At 37.5% G+C, this 21,341-nt stretch overlaps 1 long non-coding RNA gene across 5 annotated transcripts in view; it reads left to right on the top strand.

Annotated features, from left to right (window-relative positions):
* LOC128931612 (uncharacterized) overlaps positions 1 to 21,114 on the top strand; it is a 522,921-nt gene extending 501,807 nt beyond the window's left edge. For 4 of the 5 annotated variants that reach the window (XR_013533457.1, XR_013533463.1, XR_013533456.1 and 1 more), the window contains one exon: positions 19,519 to 21,114. This is a non-coding gene — a long non-coding RNA (uncharacterized LOC128931612). The remainder of the gene's footprint in view (positions 1 to 19,518) is intronic. The other variant, XR_013533465.1, reaches the window with a different exon arrangement.
* The last annotated feature ends 227 nt before the right edge of the window (positions 21,115 to 21,341 follow it).

Consider the following 21,341-nt stretch of genomic DNA (forward strand, 5'->3'; position numbering starts at 1 on the left):
CAGCAGTCCCCATGTCCTTTAAGGTGGCCAAAAATGGATATTAGACAGTGAGGATACGCCCATTACTCCATAGTGTGATTAAACTTGGCAAATTGGGAAGGCCCACGAGATAATCATGCATTTAGGGCGCAGAAAAATTAGAGTGCTATGCCACTGGGGGATGCCCCAGGGTTGGTAATTACCGGAAATAACCAGGGATGTGGGTATTTCTGTGTTCAATTTTAGATGAATGCTACTCTTCCCTAAACAGAGTCACTCTTAAAGTGTATGCTGGATAATTGGGACCAATTTGATCCACAATCTTTGAAGAAGTGGCTTATTTTCTTCTGCAGCATGGCCTGGCCACAATACCCTCTTCAGAGTGGAGAATCCAGGCCACCTAAAAGAAGTACAGATTATAACACCTTTCAACAATTAGACCTTTTCTATAGGAGGGTAGGTAAATGGAGTGAAGTCACCTATGTGCACATTTTCTTTTCTCTACAGGATAATCCTTAACTATATAAGGCTTGTAAATTATGTCCTACTGGCCGCTCCCCAGGACTACCCCCATAGCCAGGACTCCTTACAGCTTCTGCCTCCACCAATGCTGACAGGCTCTCCTCAGCTCCTATAACTCAAGAGGAATCAGGGAAAACCAAAACAACAAAGGCCCCACAGACTACTAGGATACCCCAATTCTGCCCTCTACAGACTGTAGGAGAAGAATTTGGCTCAACCAAAATACATGCTTATTTTTCACTTTCTGACTTAAAGCAAATCAAGACAAACTTAAAAAGTTTTCAGATGACCTGGGCAAGTACATAGATGTTCTGCAGGGCCTGGGTCAGTCCTTTGAACTAGCTTGGAAGGATATTATGTTATTGCTTAGTCAGACCTTAATCAGTAATGAGAGAGGCTGCTCAAGAGTCCGGGGACACTTCGTACCTTAGTCAAGTGAATGACAAAATGAAGCCAGAGGAAAGGGAAAGATTCCCTGCGGGTCAACAGGCTATCCCTAGTATGGACCCTCACTGGGATCCTGACTCAGAACATGGGGACTGGAATCGTAGGCACCTATTGGCCTGCATACTTGAGGGATTGAGACAGACCAGGAAGAAGCCCATGAACTATGCAATGCTACCCACCATAACCCAGGGAAAGGAAGAAAATCCAATATCCTTCCTTGATTGGTTACAGAAGGCCTTAAGAAAATATACTTCCCTATCACCAGACTCCATTGAGGATCAGCTAATACTAAAAGACAAATTTATCACACAATCAGCCGCAGACATTAGAAAAAATCTCCAAAAGATGGCCCTAAGGCCAGAACAAAGTCTAGAATCATTACTAAATCTAGCAACCTTGGTGTTTTATAATAGAGTCCAGGAGGAACAGGCTGAAAGGGACAGGAGGGACAAGAAAAAGGCAGTGGCTCTAGCTATGGCCCTCAGGCAGGAGAACCTAAGAGGCTTGGAAATGGGAAAGGCTTGTGTAAGCCACCCGTTTGGCAAAGTTTGCTACAACTGTGGCCTACTGGGACACTTTAAGAACGATTTTCCTAAGAGGAATTAACCACTTCCTCGTCCTTGCCCACCATGCCAAGGGGATCACTGGAAGGCACACTGGCCCAGGGGGTGAAGCCTCCCAGGGCCTCAGGTGACTAACCAGATAATCCAACAGTAGAAATAAGGGTGCCTGGGGCAAGTGCAGGCATAAGCCATTACCTTCATTGAGCCCCCCGGTAAAGCTAACCATAGAGGGCCAGGAGATCTATCTTCTCCTGGACACTGGCATGGCCTTCTCAGTTTTGCTCTCCTGTCCTGGATGGTTGTCCTCCAAGTCTGTAACTATCCAACGAGTCCTAGAACAAGCCATCTCCTGATATTTTTCCAGCCCCTAAGCTGTAACTGGGGGGATATGCTCTTCTCCCATGCCTTTCACATCATGCCAGAAAGTCCCATTCCCTTACTAGGGTGGGACCTGTTAGCCAGAGCAAGAATTAGTTGAATGTCATGGAAAAGATCCCTGTCTTCTGCCCATTATTAGAGGTTTGGGCAATGGAGGCACAATTTGGACAGGCAAAGAATGCCTGCCCAATTCTAATAAAGCTAAGGATTCCACCTTCTTTCCTTGCCAAAGACAGTACCTACTCAGACTGAAGGCCAAAAAGGGGCTGCAGGATACTATAAACAATTTAAAAGCTCAGGGTCTTGTGAGGTCCTGTAATAGCCCTCATAATACTCCACTTTTAAAACTATAAGAACCAGATAGACAGTAGAGACTGGTGCACAATCTCAGGCTTATTAATTAAGCTGTGATCCCTTTGTACCCAGCTGTACCCAACCCATGCACCTTGCCTTCTCAAGTACCAGGAGAGGCACAATGGTTTGCAATGCTGGAACTTAAGATTGCTTTTTTTCTGTGTTCTGTTACATCCTGACTCCCAGTTTCTGTTTGCTTTTGAAGACCCCTCAAGACACACTTCTTAGCTCATCTGGGCAGGTTTTTCGCGAGTTTTTGAGATAATTCTCACCTGTTTGGCCAGGCTTTAGCTCAGGACCTAGTCATTTTTTATATGCAGGTACCCTGGTCCTCCAAAACGTGGATGACTTACTTTTAACTAACTTAGGAACCCAGTATCAGCAGGCAACCCAGAACCTTCTAAAGTTTCTGGACACCTGTGGATTTAAGGTTTCCAATTCACAAGTCGAACTTTGTAGACAACAGGTAAAATATCTAGGACTTGTCTTGTCAAAAGGCACTCCATCCCTTGATGAAGAATGTCTCCAACCCTTACTAGCCTTCTCTCATCCAAAACCCTTAAAATAGCTGCGAGAATTTTTAGGAATAACCAGTTTCTGTTGATTGTGGATTCCCAGATATGATGAGATAGCCAAATCCCTATACACTCTAATTAAGGAAACCTAAAAAGCTAACACCCATCTGATACAATGGTACTCTATGGCTGAGGCAGCCTTTCAGACCCTGAAGCAGGTGTTACTGCAGGCTCCAGTTCTAAGCCTTCCTAGAACCGGGTTTTCCTTATATATTATGGAAAAGTCAGGAGTGGCATTGGGGTTTCTCACCCAGACTCAGAAGACCATGTCACAGTCAGTGGCATACCTAAGGAAATTGATGTAGTAGCAAAAGGCCAGCCACACTGCTTGTGGGTAGTAGCTGCAGTGGCTATATTGGTCCCAGAAGCCCTTAAAATAGTGCAGGGAAAAGATCTAACCATATGGTCTTTACATAATGTAGCTGAAATTCTGGCCTTTAAAAGAGGCTTATGGCTGTCTGACACCCGCTTACTCAAATATCAGAACTTGATGCTTGAAGGCCCCATAGTTCAACTGTGCATATGTGCAGCCCTCAATCTAGCTAAATTTGTTCCCAAAGACAAACGCTCTCCAGGGGACTAGACCTCAATACTCATGAGAAGAGGTAGAATGGGCAATCTCCCAGGACATAATCTTCTTCTTTCAGGATGGCTAGCTACGGAGGAAGGAAAAGTACTCCTCCCTGCTGCCAGCTAGTGGAAAATACTTAAAACAGTACATCAAACATTCCATATGGGTTTAGAAAATACGCATCAAATGGCCAAATCTATATTTACAAAAAAATGGTTCTCTTTAAAACTATCCAACAAATAGTCAAAGGATGTAAAATATGCCAGAAGAACAATCCTCTGGCACATTGCAAAGTCTCTCCTGGGGAACAGTGAACAGGGCATCACCCAGGTGGGCAAATGGACGTTATCCATATGCCTAAGTCTCAGGGAAATCAATATCTGTTAGTATGTGTAGATACCTACACAAATTGGGTTAAGGCTTTCCCCTATAGGCCAGACAAAACCCAAGAGGTAGTAAGAGTCCTGATTAATAAAATAATTCCTAGATTTGGACTTCCTCACTGTCATTGAAGAGATAATAGCCTTGCCTTAAGAGCTGCAGTGACCCGAGGAATTTCCAAAGCATTAGGAATACAATATTATCTCCACTGTGCTTGGAGGCCTTGGTCCTCAGGGAAAGTGGAAAAGATGAATGAAATTCTTAAGAGACACTTAAAATAAAAAAACTGGCACTGGAAACCCACCTCCCATGGCCCACTCTGTTATCAATAGCACTCTTAAGGACTTAAAACTCTCCTCAGAAAATAGGACTCAGTCCTTATAAGATGCTTTATGGACAACCGTTCCTTACCAATGATATTGTATTAGACAAAGAAACTATAGATCTAATAAAAGATAGAGCCTCCTTGGCTAAGTACCAACAGGCACTTAGGACCTTACCTGAAGGACACACTAGGGAAAAGGCGAAATAGTTATTCTTCCCTGGAGATTTAGTACTTGTCAAGTCTCTCCCCTCCAACTCTTCCTCTCTAGGTCCATCTTGGGAAGGACCACTTTCAGTCATTCTGTCCGCCCCAACGACAGTTAACATGGTGGGAATTGATTTATGGATCCATCACACTTGGCTGAAACCTTGGACTCCTCTTCAAGAAGACCAGGGGCCTCTTCTCCACTGAGTTTCCAGGAAGCTGCCCTTCATACACCTGCAAGGCATTAGAGGATCTACATTTGCTCTTCCAATGAGATCCCAGGAAAGTCACTAACCCATGATTCACAAACCACACAGGAGTTTAATTTACATTCCAGCATTAGCAGGAATGTCTGTCTTAACTTCACTATTTGCAGCCAGACTCCATGTGGTTACCCCTAAGGTTTGGCCCACATCTCAAAGGCTCTCGCTTTCTGTCTAATCATACTTTTAATTGCCCTTATCTGCATTTAGGTGCCTGATGCCCTCTTGCCTTGTCGGTTCACTGTTATCCTCCAGACTATTTTTTGCTGATAAACTTATGGCCCCCTCTCTGCTCACTTTCTCTTAATCATTCTGTATTCTCTTTTCAGCCCCACTCCTCCTGTCAGCTCGTGCACATCCTACATGTAGCTTGCATAATTAGCTATAATCTTCCTGGGAAAAGCGCCCACTTCTCCCACTACAAGAGTGGTTCTGGAAGTACCATGAACCACCCCCTTCTTTCATATTACACGTGTATTCACAAACATTGCTATAAATCTGCTTCTCTGTGCACATACAACTCACACACATATTGGACGGGAACAATAACCGGGCCTAACTGTCCAACTGCTATAGGAACCAGTGTCTGCTGGACATATTTTACCCACGTTGGGATTTCAGATGGAGGTAGGGTCCAACACCAAGAACAGGAATGGTGCCTCAAAGAAGTCATCTCTAACCTAGGCAACCCATGAAGTACCCCCAGCTCCTACAGAGGCCTGGACCTTTTGAAGCTACATGAGAGCCTTCGCACACACTCCTGTCTGCTCAACTTGTTTAACACCACCCTCATAGGAATGCATGAGGCCTCCTTCAGCAACCCAACTGACTGTTGGATGTGCCTCCCACTATGCTTCAAACCATAAATCCCGGTTTCAGTTCCATACTTATGGAAGACAACTAACCGATTCCTAAATCATACGGGGCTTATAGGTCCCTTGGTCACCAATCTACAAATTTCATCTGCCTAACAACTCCAATGCTTCTCTATGCCAACACTGAAGTTACCTTACCCCAGGCCTCAACTGCCTAGTGCCAGACTTATTCTTTGTTTTTGGCTCCTCAGCCTACCACTGGAAGAAATTGCCTCCTCTCCTTCCTAGTACCCTCCATGACCAATTACACTGATTCTCAGTCACAGAGTCTGCTCTTGCCCAGGCAATGCCATACTCACGCCCCAATTTTTCCATTGACAGTGGGGGCTGGAATAATAGGCAGATTTAGTAACAGTATTGGAGGAATTACTATGTCCACTCACTTTTACTATAAACTATCCCAGGAATTAAATAATGACATGGAAAAGGTTACTGATTCTCTCGTAACTCTACAAAAGCAGTTTAACTCTTTAGCTGCTGTGGCTCTACAAAACCAAAGGACCCTGGATCTGTTAATGCCAGAGAGAGGAGGAATTTGTATATTTTAAGGAGAAGAATGTTGTTACTTTGTAAACCAATCAGGTATCATCCTAAATAAAGTTAAGAACTAGGACCGAATAGAATGCAGGGCTAAGGACCTCCAAGAAATAAGACCCCGGAGCTTGCTTAACAACTGGCTACCCTGACTCTCCCCTCTTCTAGGCCCCTTAATAACCATACTACTATCGCTTGCCTTTGAGCCTTGCATCTTTAACTTTCTTGCCAAATTCTTTCCTTCCAGAATTGAGATCATGAAGCTACAAGTGATCCAGCAAATGGAACCCCAAATGTCCTTGGCTCATTTCTATCACAGACCACTGGATTGACCTATAACTCCCAGAGGACTCCCATCTGGAGAAAACCTCAACTGCAGGACCCCTTCTACACCCCAGTTCGGCAGGAAGTGCTTAGAGTGGTCATTGCTCATTTCCCAACAGCCATTGGACTTTCCTTTCAGAGAATGGACTGAGGGACTGTGTTAGTGGACCCAGGGTTCGCTAGCAGCTTTGTTCCCAGTGCTGGGATTCTCTCACCTCTGGTTGGCTAGGAGCTTTGTTCCCAGTAGGATTCTCCTGCCTCTGGCTGGCTAGGGGCTTTGTTTCCAGGGCAAAGTTTCCATGACTCAATTCCCAGCTTGAGTTTTCCCGTCGACTTAGTGAGTTTGGTGTCCTGAGATTTATTTCCTTTCATACTAGTCATATGACTCTATACAATCCTACTGAGAAATGAACAAAAATTGTTATTCAAATATATTTGCTTAATAGATTAATGGTTACTATATACACATAAGACCTCATTAATTGTGATTCTTAGATACCACACATGGATGCAAACCCAAATATACATGTTTTATATATAGTTTTTGTATGATTGATCATTGTAAATTTGCCAATCAGTTATGGTTTTGTTTTTAATTTCCAGATGATAGGTAAAAAATTTCAGAATGCTGCCTAATTTTATAGTTCTTGCATAGCATAAATTTCAATCTAATTATAATAGGTATAATGCCACTAAATGCAAAGATAATAGGTTGTGTGGTCCCAGAGCTAAAAATATTTACTGTCTTTCCCTTTATGGAAAAAATCCTCTGACACTTAGCTTAAAAATTTGGCTAATTTTCACTTAGCTTGCCTGAGATAGTTCTTTTCCTCATATCTCTCATCCTTCCCTTGGAGCTAATGAGCATGTTCTTCTCTGACAATGATAACATTCAAGAAAGACATAAATATTTGTATAATGTGAAGATACTCTGGAATGCACAAATAGAGAACACTTTGGCATGGAAAAATTGAAGTAACTGATGCCTAACTAAATTTAGATAAAAAATGCTTTCCCACCCTGGAAAAGAAAAATATTCTAGGACAGCTACCAATTTTTGAATGCTTAATAAGAGACATATCCCTTGCATGTATTTTGTGGTTTAAATTTAGACTTTACTATTCATTCTTTATGAAAAACAAAACTGAGTTGCTAGTGTGTTGAACAATTTCTACAAATTGTTACAACTAATAAAGTGATAAAGTTAGGATTTAAACTTCTGGTGTGTTTATGATAAGGGTGACCACATGTCCTGATATGCATAGTAGAGTTCTTGTTTTTCTGTATTGTCCTAGCATAATGATTAATAGTTCTTCTTTTTCCTCAAATTCTCCTGGTATGAATGATAGATTAGATCATCATTCTAGTCTGAAGTCAGCTCTCAACCACATCACCTTGAATCAAAGGAGAACAAACTCAATGGAAAAGCTGTTCTTCACTTACGCATCTTTCTTTTGTCTGTAGCTAAAATGTATTTACTAAAGACTGATTTCTAAATATAAAAATTCATTTCGTTCTGAATTTAGGCTTCCTATTTCCATTTTGAGAGGTAAGGAAAAATTTACAATACTGATCTCAGTAGTACTAAGAACATTATGGGAATCTCTTTCTGAGTTACCTAATACATACAAAAAAATACACTGTGTTATTTGTGTGTGTTTCAATATCTTAAAAGTTTATTACAGGTGGCTTACACAGTATAAACCACAATAAGATAAAAAAATCTCTTTTGGAAAATCTTCAGTCTAAAACTGGTTTTGAATTGTCTGCATTTATATAATTTATTCTCTCATTTCTCTATATGATTTAAAGGGGAATACATATAGATATTCATATAGATAAATGAGATTAATATTTGATTCATATAGAGAAATGACAGAATATATATATATATACACACACAAAATCAGACAAATTTGCAGTCATAAACAAATGTCGCCACATGGTAAGCTGTGGAGAAAAATGAGATTTATTAACTTTATTTTTAGTAATAGAAATTAGAGTCTGAGTTTACTTAACAATTTAAAATGTTTGATTAATTAGTCCTTAAGTTTAACAGTTTGCAAGGTGTGTGGAAATTTCACTACTTCACTTTCATCTTGAATATACTGTTAGTTTGTTAGCTTTTCTGGTCCCAAATCTAGTCAGGTACAGAATAAACATACATTTATTGATTAGCTGACTGATTGCTTAATTGGCTTAATAGAGAAACTCAGTGCATTTAGAAGGCAAATTTGAGCTATTTTATTTTATTAGAATATTGTGATAAATTCTTCCATATGTAACGTTTTGTTGCAACTTTTTGATAATTTGTTTTACCAGTAAAGACAAATATTCAGTAAACATTGAGATATTTGAGAAATATATGAGAAATGTATCTCAGAAATATCTGAGCAATATATGAGAATATATTCAGTAGTATATAATTGACAGACAAATGGAACAGAACAGAGACCTTGGAGGCAACACCACACATCTACAACCATCTGATCTTTGACAAACCTGACAGAAACAAGCAATGGGGAAAACTGTTTAGTCATGAGCAGAAAGCAGAAACTGGACCCCTTTCTGACACCTTACACTAAAATTAACTCCAGATGGATTAAAGACTTTAACATAAAACCTAACATCATAAAAAACCTAGAAGAAAATCTAGACAAAACCATTTAGGATGTAGGCATAGGCAAGGACTTCATGACTAAAACATCAAAAGCACTGGCAACAAAAGTCAAAATAGACAAATGGGATCTAATTAAACTCGAGAGCTTCTGTGCAGCAAGATAAACAATCATTAGAGTGAACTGGCAACGAACAGAATGGGAAAAAAATTTTGCAATGTATCCATGTGACAAAGGGCTAATTTCCCGAATCTACAAAGAACTAAAACAGATTTAGAAGAAAAAAACAAACCCATCCAAAAGTGGGCAAAGACCATGAACAGACACTTTTCAAAACAAGACAATATGAGGCCAACAAACATATGAAAAAATGTTCATCATCACTGGTCATTAGAGAAATGCAAATCAAAACCAAATTGAGATACCATCTCATGCCAGTTAGAATGGCAATCATTAAAATATCTGGAGGCAACAGATGCTGAGGAGGATGTGAAGAAATAGGAACACTTTCATACTGTTGGTGGAATGTAAATTAGTTCAAACATTGTGGAAGACAGTGTGGTGATTCCTCAAGGACCTAGAAATATAAATTCCATTTGACCCAGCAATCCCATTAATGGGTATATATACAAAGGATTATTAATCGTTCTAGTATAAAGACATGTACATGTGTGTTCATTGTGGCACTGTTTACAATAGCAAAGACCTGGAACCAACCCAAATGCCTATTGAAAATAGACTGGACAAGAAAAATGTGGCACATATACACCATGGAATACCATGCAGCCATAAAAAATGATGAGTTTGTGTCCTTTGTAAGGACATGGATGAATCTGGAAACCATCATTCTCAGGAAACTGACACAAGAACAGAAAATCAAACACTGCATATTCTCACTCATAGGAGGGTGTAGAACAATGAGAACATGTGGACACAGGGCGAGGAGCATCACAGACTGCGGTCTGTTGTGGGGGAATAGAGGAGGGCCAGTGGCAGGTACGGAGGTTAGGGAGGAATAACACGGGGAGAAATGCCAGATATAGGTCACAGGGTTATGGAGACAGCAAATCACATTGCTATGTTTGAACCTACGCAACAGTCCTGCATGTTCTGCACATGTACCATGTACCCCAGAACCTAAAGTGCAAATATATATATATATTTATTTATATAAATTAATTAAATTAAAACAAGAAAACAATTCTTAAGGGGATGGCACATGGAATAATATCAGATTATAATATATTTGATAAGATGCTATTTAAAAAATAATAGATTCAGTATTAGATTTAACACTCATTGCTGATAATGAATTCAAGTTTGGAAACACAGTCAAATGTGACTAAGAAAAAGTATGAATTTTCTTTTGTATGTATTACAATAGCCACTCTGCAATTATGCAACACACAATCCTGAAAACTCCCATGGTTGGAAAATCTTCAGTTAACAACAGATCTTACATTAAAAATAGGAGTAGAAGTATGAAAGACAATCTGTGTAAGTGTATGCACTTTTCTTAAAACATTTATTAGAAAAGATGAGAGAAAAGGGCTATTTCTGTGTATTTTCTAGATGTTTTTTAATGTTCTTTTGTTGACCACAGGATAATGTATTTTCTTTAAAACTTTTTTTTCTTATATTTTGTGGGTACATTGTATAGTAGGTGAATATTTTTATGGGGTTCATGAGATATTTTGATACAAGTCTGCAATGTATATAATCATATCATGGAGAATGGGACATCCAATGCTTTAAACATTTATCTTTTATGTTACAAACAATCCAATTACACATTTTTAGTTATTTTAATATGTATAATTCATTTATTGTTGATTATAGTCACCCTGTCATGCTATCAAATATTAGATCTTATTCATCCATTTTTGCACCCATTAGCTATCCTCCCCTTCCCTTCAGCCCTTAACTACCCTTCCCAGCCTCTGATAACCATCTTTCTATCCTCTAAATCCAGGAGTTCAATTCTTTTTGTTTGTAGATTCCACAAATAATGAGAATATGTGATGTTTGTCTTTTGGTACCTGTCATGATTCACTTAACATAATCATATCCAGTTTCATCTACGTTGCTGCAAATGATAGGATTTCATTCTCTTTACAGCAGGATAATATGCTATTGTGTACATGTAGTACATTTTCTTTACCCATTCATCTGTTGATGGATGCTTAGGTTGCTTCAGAATCTTAGTTGTTGTGCACAGTGCTCCAGTAGACATGGGACTACAGTTACCTCCTTAATATACTGATTTTTATTCATTTGGATATAAACTCAGCAGTGGAGTTGCTGGATCATATGGTAGGTCAATTTTTAGTTTTCTAAAGAAACTCCAAACTGTTTTCCATAGGGCTTATACTAATTTACACTCCCAACAAGAGTGTATGAGGGTTCCCTTTTCTCCACATCCTCACCAGAATTGGATATTGCCTGCTTTTGAATACAAGCCATTTTAATTGGGGTGAGATGATATTTTATTGTAATTTTGAGTTGCATTTCTCTGAAGATCAATTATGTTGAGCACATATGCATAAGCCTATTTGCATGTCTTCTTCTGATAAATGCCTATTGCCTTTTGCCCATTTTTGATTGAATTATTAGTTTTTTTTCTATAGAGTTATTTGAGTTCATATATGCTGGATGTTAATCCCTTGTCAGATGGGTAGATTGCAAATATTTTTTCACATTCTGTTGGTTGTCTTTTCAGTTAGTTGATGGTTTTCTTTGCTGTTCAGAAGCTTTTTAACTTAATATAATTCTGTTTGTCTATTTTCCTTTGGTTCTATGTGCTTGTGTGATATTGCTAAAGGAATTTTTGCCATGACCAATTGTATGAAGATTTTCTCCAATGTTTTCTTGTAGTAGTTTCATTATTTGTGGTCTTAGTTTTTAATCCATTTTTACTGGATTTTTGTATATGGTGAGAGATGGAGTGTAGTTTTATTCTTCTGCATATAGATATCCAGTTTTCCCAGCACCATTTATTGAAAAGACTGTATTTTTTCCCAGTGCATGTTCTTGGTAGCTTTGTTGAAAATTAGCTCACTGTAGGTGTGTGGGTTTCTTTCTGGATATTTTATTCTGTTCCCCTGCTATATGTGCCTGTTTTTTATGAGAGTACCATGCTATCTTGGTTACTATAGCTCTGTAGCACATTTTTAAATCAGGTAATGTGATTTCTCCAATTTTGTTCTTTTTTCTTAGATTAGTTTTGGCTATTCTGGGTCTTTGATGGTTTCATATAAATTTTAGAATAGTTTTTTTTCAATTTATGTAAAGAACATCATTGGTAATATCTTCTTTTTCACTTCTGATTTTATTGGTTTGGAATTTCTCTCTTTTTCTTAGTCTGGCTGAAGATTTTCAATTTTTTTCTTTTCAAAAATTAAGTTATTACTTCACGGATTTTTTTTTGTATTTGTTCATTTCAATTTTATTTAGTTCTGCTCTGATGTTTATTATTTATTTCCTTCCACTAATTTTGGATTTGGTTTGCTCTTGCTTTTATAATTCCTTGAGAAGATTTGTTGGGTTGTTTATTTAAAGATTTTCTTCCTTTTTGATGTCGGCATTTATAGCTATAAACTTCCCTTTTAATACACCAAGGTATTAGACATGATATCCAGTTATTTTTGCAGATTCTCTCCCTCCTCCCACCTTCCACCCTCCAGTAGGCCCCAGTATGTGTCTTCTCCTCTATGTATGTGTCCATATGTCCTCATCATTTAGCTTTAACTTAAAAGTGAGAACATATGGTGTTTGGTTTTCTGTTCCCGTGTTAGTTTGCTAAAAATAATGGCCTCTAGCTCTATCCATGTTACTACAAAGGACATAATCTCTTCCTTTTTTTATGGCTACATAGTGTTCCATGGTGTATATAAATCACATATTCTTCATCCAGTCTACCATTAAAGAACATTTAGGTTGATTCTATGTCTTTGCTAATGTGAATAGTGCTGCAAGTAATATATGCATGCATGTGTCTTTATGAAAGAATGATTTATATTCCTTTGGGTATATACTCAGTAATGGGATTTCTGGGTAAAATGGCATATCCGTTTTTAGATTTTTAAGAAAACACCATACTATCTTCCACAGTGGTTGAACTGATTTATACTCCTACCAATAGTGTCTATGGGTTCCTTTTTCTCCACAACCCTGTGACCACCTAATATATTCTTCTTCATCATTATATTATGGTTAAAAGCAGAATATAAAACATTAGAAAATAGGGCTTGTGGTGTCAGGAGGCAGATCAAGTTGATGGAATAGAAGGTTCCACTAATCATTCCCCCAACAATGACACCAATTTGAATGCTTCAAATCTGCACAGAAATAACTACTGAATTATTACAAGGAAAATGTGAGTGTCTAAGAGATGCTATGTGTGTTTATACAAGTCCTGTCTTGTATGCATGTTTTATCAAATGAGAATCTATTTTTACTTCAGATTCCATTTATCAAAAAGAACCTAATGATAATGAAAACACAACATACCAAGAACTATGGGATATAGTGAAAGCAGTATTAAAAGGGAGGTTTACAGTTTTAAGTGCTTACATCAAAAAAGAAAAAAACCTTCGAATCAACAATCTAACAAAGCTATCATTTGTTTCAAAAACTGTTTTTAATTTCCTTCTTAATTTCTTCATTGACCCACTGGTAATTCAGGAGCATATTGTTTAAGCACAGCTTAAACAATAGTAAGTTTGAGTGCAGCTGAGTTTGCACTCAAACCACATGGCATTCCCACTCTTCCCTCCCCATTTCAAAGGAAGAGGAGCCTCTCACTGTAGCCACCACCACCATATGTCACTGGGAGTACTGCTGGACTACCACCAATGTTCCTTTAAGGCCTAGGGCTCTTAAGTAAGCTTGTAGTGAATTCTTCCTGGCCTAAGATTAACCCTTTAGGACAGTGGTGTCCCCTTTGGTCCAGAGCAGGTCCAGAGATACTAACAGTCCCATCCTCGAAACAGGGATCCCAAGTGCAGAGTTGGCGCTCTATGTCCCTATGGCTGTGCTAGTGCCTGAAGCCTGCAACTCTTGGAGGCTCATCTGAGACCCTTTATGTAGTAACCTGAGTATCAAGGTTTTTGTTATGTAGTGCATGAGGGCTCTTCAGTTAGCAGACAATAAATGTTTCCAGGAACTGGCCCTTCCTTTCAAGGCAACCACTTTCTTCCTGGTGCAGGGTATGTCTAGAAATGTTGCTTGGGATCTAAGGCCTGTAATGGGCACCTCATGACTCTGACTAGTTCCCTAGCCTGCTGGTGCTGAGCTGATATCCAAAATGCAAGACAAAGTTTTCCCCACTATTTTCTCTCCTCTTGTCAAGTGGGCAGGCTATTAAGCTATGTGCTCTGCAGCCTGGGGTTAGGGGATAGTTGATGCCAGCACTCATTTAGCCACCCCCGTTGGTATCTCAGTAGGTCACCTGGTTCACCAGTACACTCTCTCTGGATCTAGTTCAGCATGAAGACTTGCTTAAGAGTTGCAGTACTAATGACCTAGACTTTCTTTCAGGTTTACTTAGAGACCCAGAGCACTCCAGCCCTTGGTTTTGAAGTTTGCAGGAACTCAAGTTTGGACCCCTGGGGTTGGCGATTCCTCTCTGGCTAGAGCTGGCTTTAATGTATCCTCTGTGGGTAGCTGTCAGCTGAGTTTTCTCTAGTTTTCCTTTCTGCCCTAACAGGACAGCACTGGGTTCATGCCTCACAATCGCGTTCTTGCTTCCCCAGTGTTCAGGAACATACTCTGCACCATGTTGACACTGCTGGGGGATGGCATTTGTGATTCAACACTGGTTTTTCCATTTCTTCAGTGTGTCTTTCAGCTATACTAGATTACCACCAGGTTTTATGAGAGCTCACCTGTTTCTGTCTTTTGTGAAGTTTTTCTTTTTTTTTTTTTCCTTCTGTGTAGATTGTCGTTAAATTGGTGTTATTGTTGGGGAAATGATTAGTGGAACCTTCTATTCCATCAACTTACTCTGCCTCCTGACACCACAAGCTCTATTTTCTAATGTTTCATATTCTGCTTTTAACCATAATATAATGATGAGGAAGAATATATTAGGTTCTTTTTGATAAATGAAGTGAAAATAGATTCTCATTTGATAAAACATGCATACAAGACAGGACTTGTGTAAACACACATAGCATCTCTTAGACACTCACATTTTGCTTGGAATAATTCAGTAGTTATTTCTGTTCAGATCTGAAGCATTCAAGATCATGTAGATAATTCCAAAATGTTTTTTTTTTTTTTTGGAATTGGGACCCATTGTAATGGGTCATTAAAAAATAGTTGAAATATGCCCATACATACAATATTAAGTAAGGCAACAACAAAAGTAATGTGTTTCAGATATGGTTCTTTCAAATTGTCCTGATTATTTTGTCATATTTTTGCAGCTGTACCAGATAGCTCCTAAGTTAGACAGTAATTATCAAAAAGACTACATGTGTGAATAGTGGTGTCCCTTACCAGACTAATTTTATCAGATTTTCTGTGTAAGGGGATTGGGGTATGGTATTTCCTTAACATTCCCCAGGGGGTTACAATGTGAAACCAAGGTTGAAAACAACTGATCTAGAGCTCTGTTAAAGAACATTATTTTTCTCAATCTTTAACTGTACTTCCACAAGTCGATGATCCAGCGAAATTTAAAATATATCGCTTAAAACATGGATGGAATAAATATAGAGGGAAGTGACGGAAGAAGTGCCTGTACCTCTTATCTTCCCCTTCGATTCCAGAGTCTGCTTCTTCTACTTTAGGCCTGGTGAAGTGATGATTCTTACAATCATGTTAGCCTCTGCAAGTCTTAAACTTTGGCAGTTCAGGGCTGATGCCTGTCTCCAGTCCGAACTGGAGCTAGAATGGAGAGCAGTTTATTGAGGAGTGGTATGTTTCTGGTTTTTTTAAATTTTATTTTGTTTTCCCAGTCAGAAACAATTAAATTTCCAAAAAAGAAAGTTTCAAGACATGTGAAAGAAGTGTCTTTCTTTCCTACCTTTCTTCTATCCTTCCTTCCTTCTTTTCTTTTAACTTACCCTGCAAGAGAAACAAGCAATACCAAATTAATTATATCATTGTTTGGCAAGTGTACATTTAGTACTTGTCATGAGTGCTATGGTATCTGAAGACATGAATTAGACATGTTTACTCTTTCTCAGAGGAGAAATAGAATTCACAAAAATATTTATAACACTATTAAAAAGTTATAAAAGTATTATATATATTCTACATTTCTTTAAATGGTATTAATATTTTAATATTTTTCTAATGATCAGTACTTAAAGACATACAGAAATTTTCCAGCCACATTCTCAAAGATAATTTTTATTTCCTATATTTTAAGTTATGGGGTACATGTACCTATTGTGCAGGATTATTACATAGATATATATATATGTCATGGTGGTTTGCTGCATCCATTTCCCCATCACCTACATTAGGTATTTCTCCTAATGTTATCCCTCCCCATTCCCCCACCCTCTGCTATTCCTCCCCTGAGGCCCCCTCCCCCTAACAGGCCCTGGTATATGATGTTCTCCTCCCTGTGTTGGTGTGTTCTCGTTGTTCAACACCTACATATGAATGAGAATATGTGGTGTTTGGTTTTTTGGTTCTTGTGTCAGTTTGCTGAGAATGATGGTTTCCAGTTTCATCCATGTCCCTGCAGAGGACATAAAATCATCCTTCTTTATGGCTGCATAGTATTCCATGATGTACTTGTGCCATGTTTTCTTTATCCAGTCTATTACTGATGGGCATTTGGGTTGTTTCCAAGTCTTTGCTATTGTGAACAGTGCTGCTATAAACATACATGTGCATTTATCTTTTTAATAGAAAGATTTATAATTCTTTGGGTATATACTCAGTAATGGATTACTGGGTCAAATGGTGTTTCTGATTCTAGATCCTTGAGGAAGTGCCATACTTTCACAATGGTCGAACTGATTTACACTCTCACCAACAGTGTAAAAGCATTCTCCTCATCCTCTCCAGCATCCGTTGTCCCCTGATTTTTTTTTTAATGATCACCATTCTAACTGGTGTGTGATGATATATCAATGTGGTTTTGATTCGCATTTCTCTGCTCACTGCAGCCTTGATCTCCTGGTCTCAAGTGACCCTCCTGCCAGACCCTCCTAAGTAGCTGGGACCACTAGTGTGCACCACCACACTCGACTAATTTTCTGACTTTTTAATAGAGACAGAGGGTCGCCATATTGTCCAGGCTGGTCTTGCACTCCTGTGCTCAAGGAACACTTCTACCTCAGCTTCCCAAAGTGCTAAGAATCCAGGCATGAGCCACCAAACCTAGCCCTGGATTGTGATTATTTTCTTAATATTTTATATAACAATGTCAGACAGAAATATGTTGGGCTCAAAACCTTAATGTAAAAATTGATATGTATTTAAAAAATGAACAGACTTCAGGGGAAATTTAGTATATGGAATTAGTATTTTCAAAATGACATTAATTTAAAGAAAAGCAGAGATTATTTACTAAAAATATCAGTAATATAGGAACACAAATTGCTTACAATATTTTAACAATAAAGTACACTTACTGACTTAACAGACTAAAGATATAGCCCTATGCATTATGAAAGCTTCAAAAGAATAAATGTGTACTGAAAAAAGGGGTAAACTTTTTAAAATAATTTATTTTTAGATATCTTAAGTGTTAACTTTAATAAATACTTTTTGTAAAGTAATGAAAAGTAGATATTACTGCAACATACTACATTGTTGGAAGATGATATTGGGAAGACAATATAGAAATCTTTTAAAAATTATACACAGATCACAGAATCTGAAAAAATTTTGATAGGAGATTTCTGGAAAGAGAGAGCATAATTGGAAGCAAAATGATCATTGCTTTGATTTTCATGTCTAGCAAATGATATGTTAAACATTATGTCAAAATTAACCTTTACTGATTTGTAGTATCTATAATATGCAGATTTATGTGTTTACCTGAGTAAAAGTCTAGAGGAATGTGACATTCACACTGACTCTGATATGCATTCTTTTTGTCAGTTTGAAAAGATATATGGAAGAGGAGAAACTGTTTCATAAAATAAGAGGGACCATTTCTTTTATGTTTGTAAGTGAAATAAAGGAAATTTACATTGTGTCAAGTCATTTTAGACAAAGTGAAATGGGAAAAAAGTGAAAGCAAAATGATTGCCTCACAGATGCCTGCAGTTCACATGAAGTACTAACACTGTGTGAGAGACATACTGAAAATCACCCTGAGTTCTGTTAAATGTTTTTGCTACTCTATTAAAAATAAATAAAAATCTGTCAAGAATCCTTGAATCGGCATGAAACTCTGATATTCACAAGCTTCCAGTTGAGCTTAAATATTACTGTGTAGTTCTGAGATTTTTCAACTGTTACATAAGCAGTACATTAATAAATACATCAATTCTTTAGATTTTATGCCTGCAATCTTACATTTTTTATCTTAAAGTAAAAAAAAAATTAACAGTGTAGACCTCAGATTTCTTCTAAACAATAACAAATAAATCCGTGTGCAGGGTATTACAATAATATCAAAATGACATCATATAAGTAGATCTTTTTTAAAAACTGACTTTCTTATTTCTAGGAAAAGAAAAATTAACTTGTATTCTTTCAGAAAAGAACAACAAAAACAAACTGACTCAGAAACTCTAGAAATAAATTAAAAACAAATTTTAGATACTTAACTCCATTTTTATTTCCTTTATGTAAATTCGCTCTTGCTCACTCACGTCATCCACCTCTGCAAACATCATTGAATAAAATTTATTAGCGAATTTAAAAATGACAGACCTTTAAGATAATTACAGACTGCTTTATGCTTATGGAAGTCTAGCTTGACTTAAAAATATACTTTTGATTTATAACTTCAGCCTTATTTTATTGATTCATTTTGTGAAAAATGTAGCTACTTTTTTGGTAATGGTCATTTCTGACAATTTACTTTAAAATTTAAAGAAAACTTGCCTAAGCATTTGCAAATATTTGATTTAAAATAAATACTCTAGAATTTAATGGGTGTTTTTGTTACATCTCTGAATTATTACCTCATCTGCATCAGTTCCTTACTCTTTTATGGTTTTCATGACATGGGTATTTTATAGAACTTTTTTTCATATACAAATATAAATTTTTGTAAAGAAGACTTATGAGTCCATAATAGTATTTTAAAATCAAATTGAATATTATGGGATTTAAAGTAAATTTCTTTGATCTTGATCTTATTTGTATGGAAAATGTTTATTCCTAACAGCATTAGCATATTTACTCATTTGGATTATTCTACATAATGAGTCAATTTAAAAGAGTAATACTAATTTTACTCCAACACTTAGACTCCTGAATAATATTTACATTTCTTTGTGCTTCTAATTTACTGTAAACTCACCTAAAGTAATTTATTCCTCTATGTGGATATGTCACTACCTTATATGAAGTTGGATTTATTTGTTGTTTTTCTTTTCAATTTTGGGAGGATCTTGCTTCTGTAAATTTAAATTTTCTTTGTGAATACGTGAAATATTTGTGTATTTTCTTTTTTTTTTTTAGACCGAGTCTCCTACTATCACCAGGCTGGAGTGCAGTGGCCCGATCTTGGCTCACTGCAACTTCCATTTTCCAGTTTCAAGCAATTCTCCTGCTTCAGCCTCCGGAGTAGCTGGGACAACAGGCACGCACCATCACCCCCAGCTAATTTTTTGTGTTTTTAGTAGAGACTGAATTTCACCATGTTGGCTAGGATGTTCTTCATCTCTTGACCTCGTGATCCACCCGCCTCAGCCTCCCAAAGTGCTGGGATTACAGGTGTAAGCCACCACGCCCGGCCACATTTATATATTTTCTAAGTCAAGACTGTGTAACAAAATGCATTATGATAGGGTTCTATCTTACCATTACTTATTCACGCTGGGTCTCTCCCTCTTTCTATAAATAATTATTTTTATTAATGTATGGATTAAGAGAAAAAGTTTGTTTTCTTAGTTTCCATTTACTTATGTAATATTGATTTTAGGATATTGTATGGAATATTAACTTGGTATGAGACTGAACTGGTTTGGAAATTCTCAGGACTAGGACACTGTGGATTGAATAAAGAAAGGTTTCAAATGAAATGGCCTCCCAAAATGTCAGTCTTTTTCTTTTTTCTACTCTCACTGATGCTCCATCAAGCTTTTCTAAATTGGATAAGTGGCTTTTTTATTTCTCCTGTTCTTCCTGTGTACTAGACTTTTGTACTGAAAGGTACTCACTTCATTTCCATTGGAGAGAAATAAAATAGAAAGGGCATATTTGGATTTATTTTGGGAACTTTTAAAATTTTTTCATGATTATGTCAGTAGCTTCTGATCTTGTATTTTTTTCTATCTGGAAAATCTGAGAATTGAATTACAGACTATCTGTTTGTAACTTTGCATTTTCTGAATTTTAATTTTCCCAAATAAAATGTAATTGGGAATTCATAGCAAGGAATGTTGTAAAGAGAGCACAATTGAACAAAATAGTTACATGATCCCACTTACCATTCAAGAGCTTCACCTTCCAGTTCTTCCCACCATAGATTATGATTGTACCTTGATAGAAATTTCTCTTAGTCTGTTTCCCTCTAAGAGTCTCAGCTTCATGAATGCAGGAACCATATCCAATTTGTTTCTAGTTCTATTCCTAGCACTGAGCACACTGTCTGAGCTACTCATTTTTAACGTAATGAGCTCTTTCCACTGACATAAAAATACTCTCTTGGGAGTGAGCAGCTGTTCCATATACAAGCTCCTTCTGAAGAGGTATACAGACATATGAGATGGCCAATATAGCAAAAATACCGAGAAACTTATGTTACTCACACATGCAGTATTTTATTTTAAGGATATATACCTGAGACACACATTTTCCTCTAAACTCTTGTCAACATCTTGTTACTATAAAACTTCTTCAACTCATTTCACTTCCACAAACCTGTTCCTTCCCCAGTTTCTAAACTTGTGATTCCAGTTTCTCAAGCTACACATTCAGTTGTTTACTAAATGATATTGATTCAATTTTTGAATTGACTGAGGTGGGAGGATTATTTGAACCTAACACTTCAAGGCAAGCCTAGGAAGCATAGTGAGATCCCTGCCTGTACAATAAAAAATAAAAAAAAAAATATTAGCCAGGCATGGCGGTATGCAATTGTAATCCCAACTACTTGAGAGGCTGAGGTGGGAGGCTCACTTGAACCTGGGATGAGGAGTTTACAGTGAGTTATTTCTGAGCCACTGCACTCCAGCCCCGGTAAGAGAGTGAGACCCTATCTCTAAAAACAACAACAACAACAACAACAACAAAACAAAAACAAAAACTGCAAAACAAAAGCTCTTTGACTGAATATGCTC

This window comes from Callithrix jacchus, chromosome 3 (assembly GCF_049354715.1).
Source record: "Callithrix jacchus isolate 240 chromosome 3, calJac240_pri, whole genome shotgun sequence".
Lineage (NCBI taxonomy): Eukaryota > Metazoa > Chordata > Mammalia > Primates > Cebidae > Callithrix > Callithrix jacchus.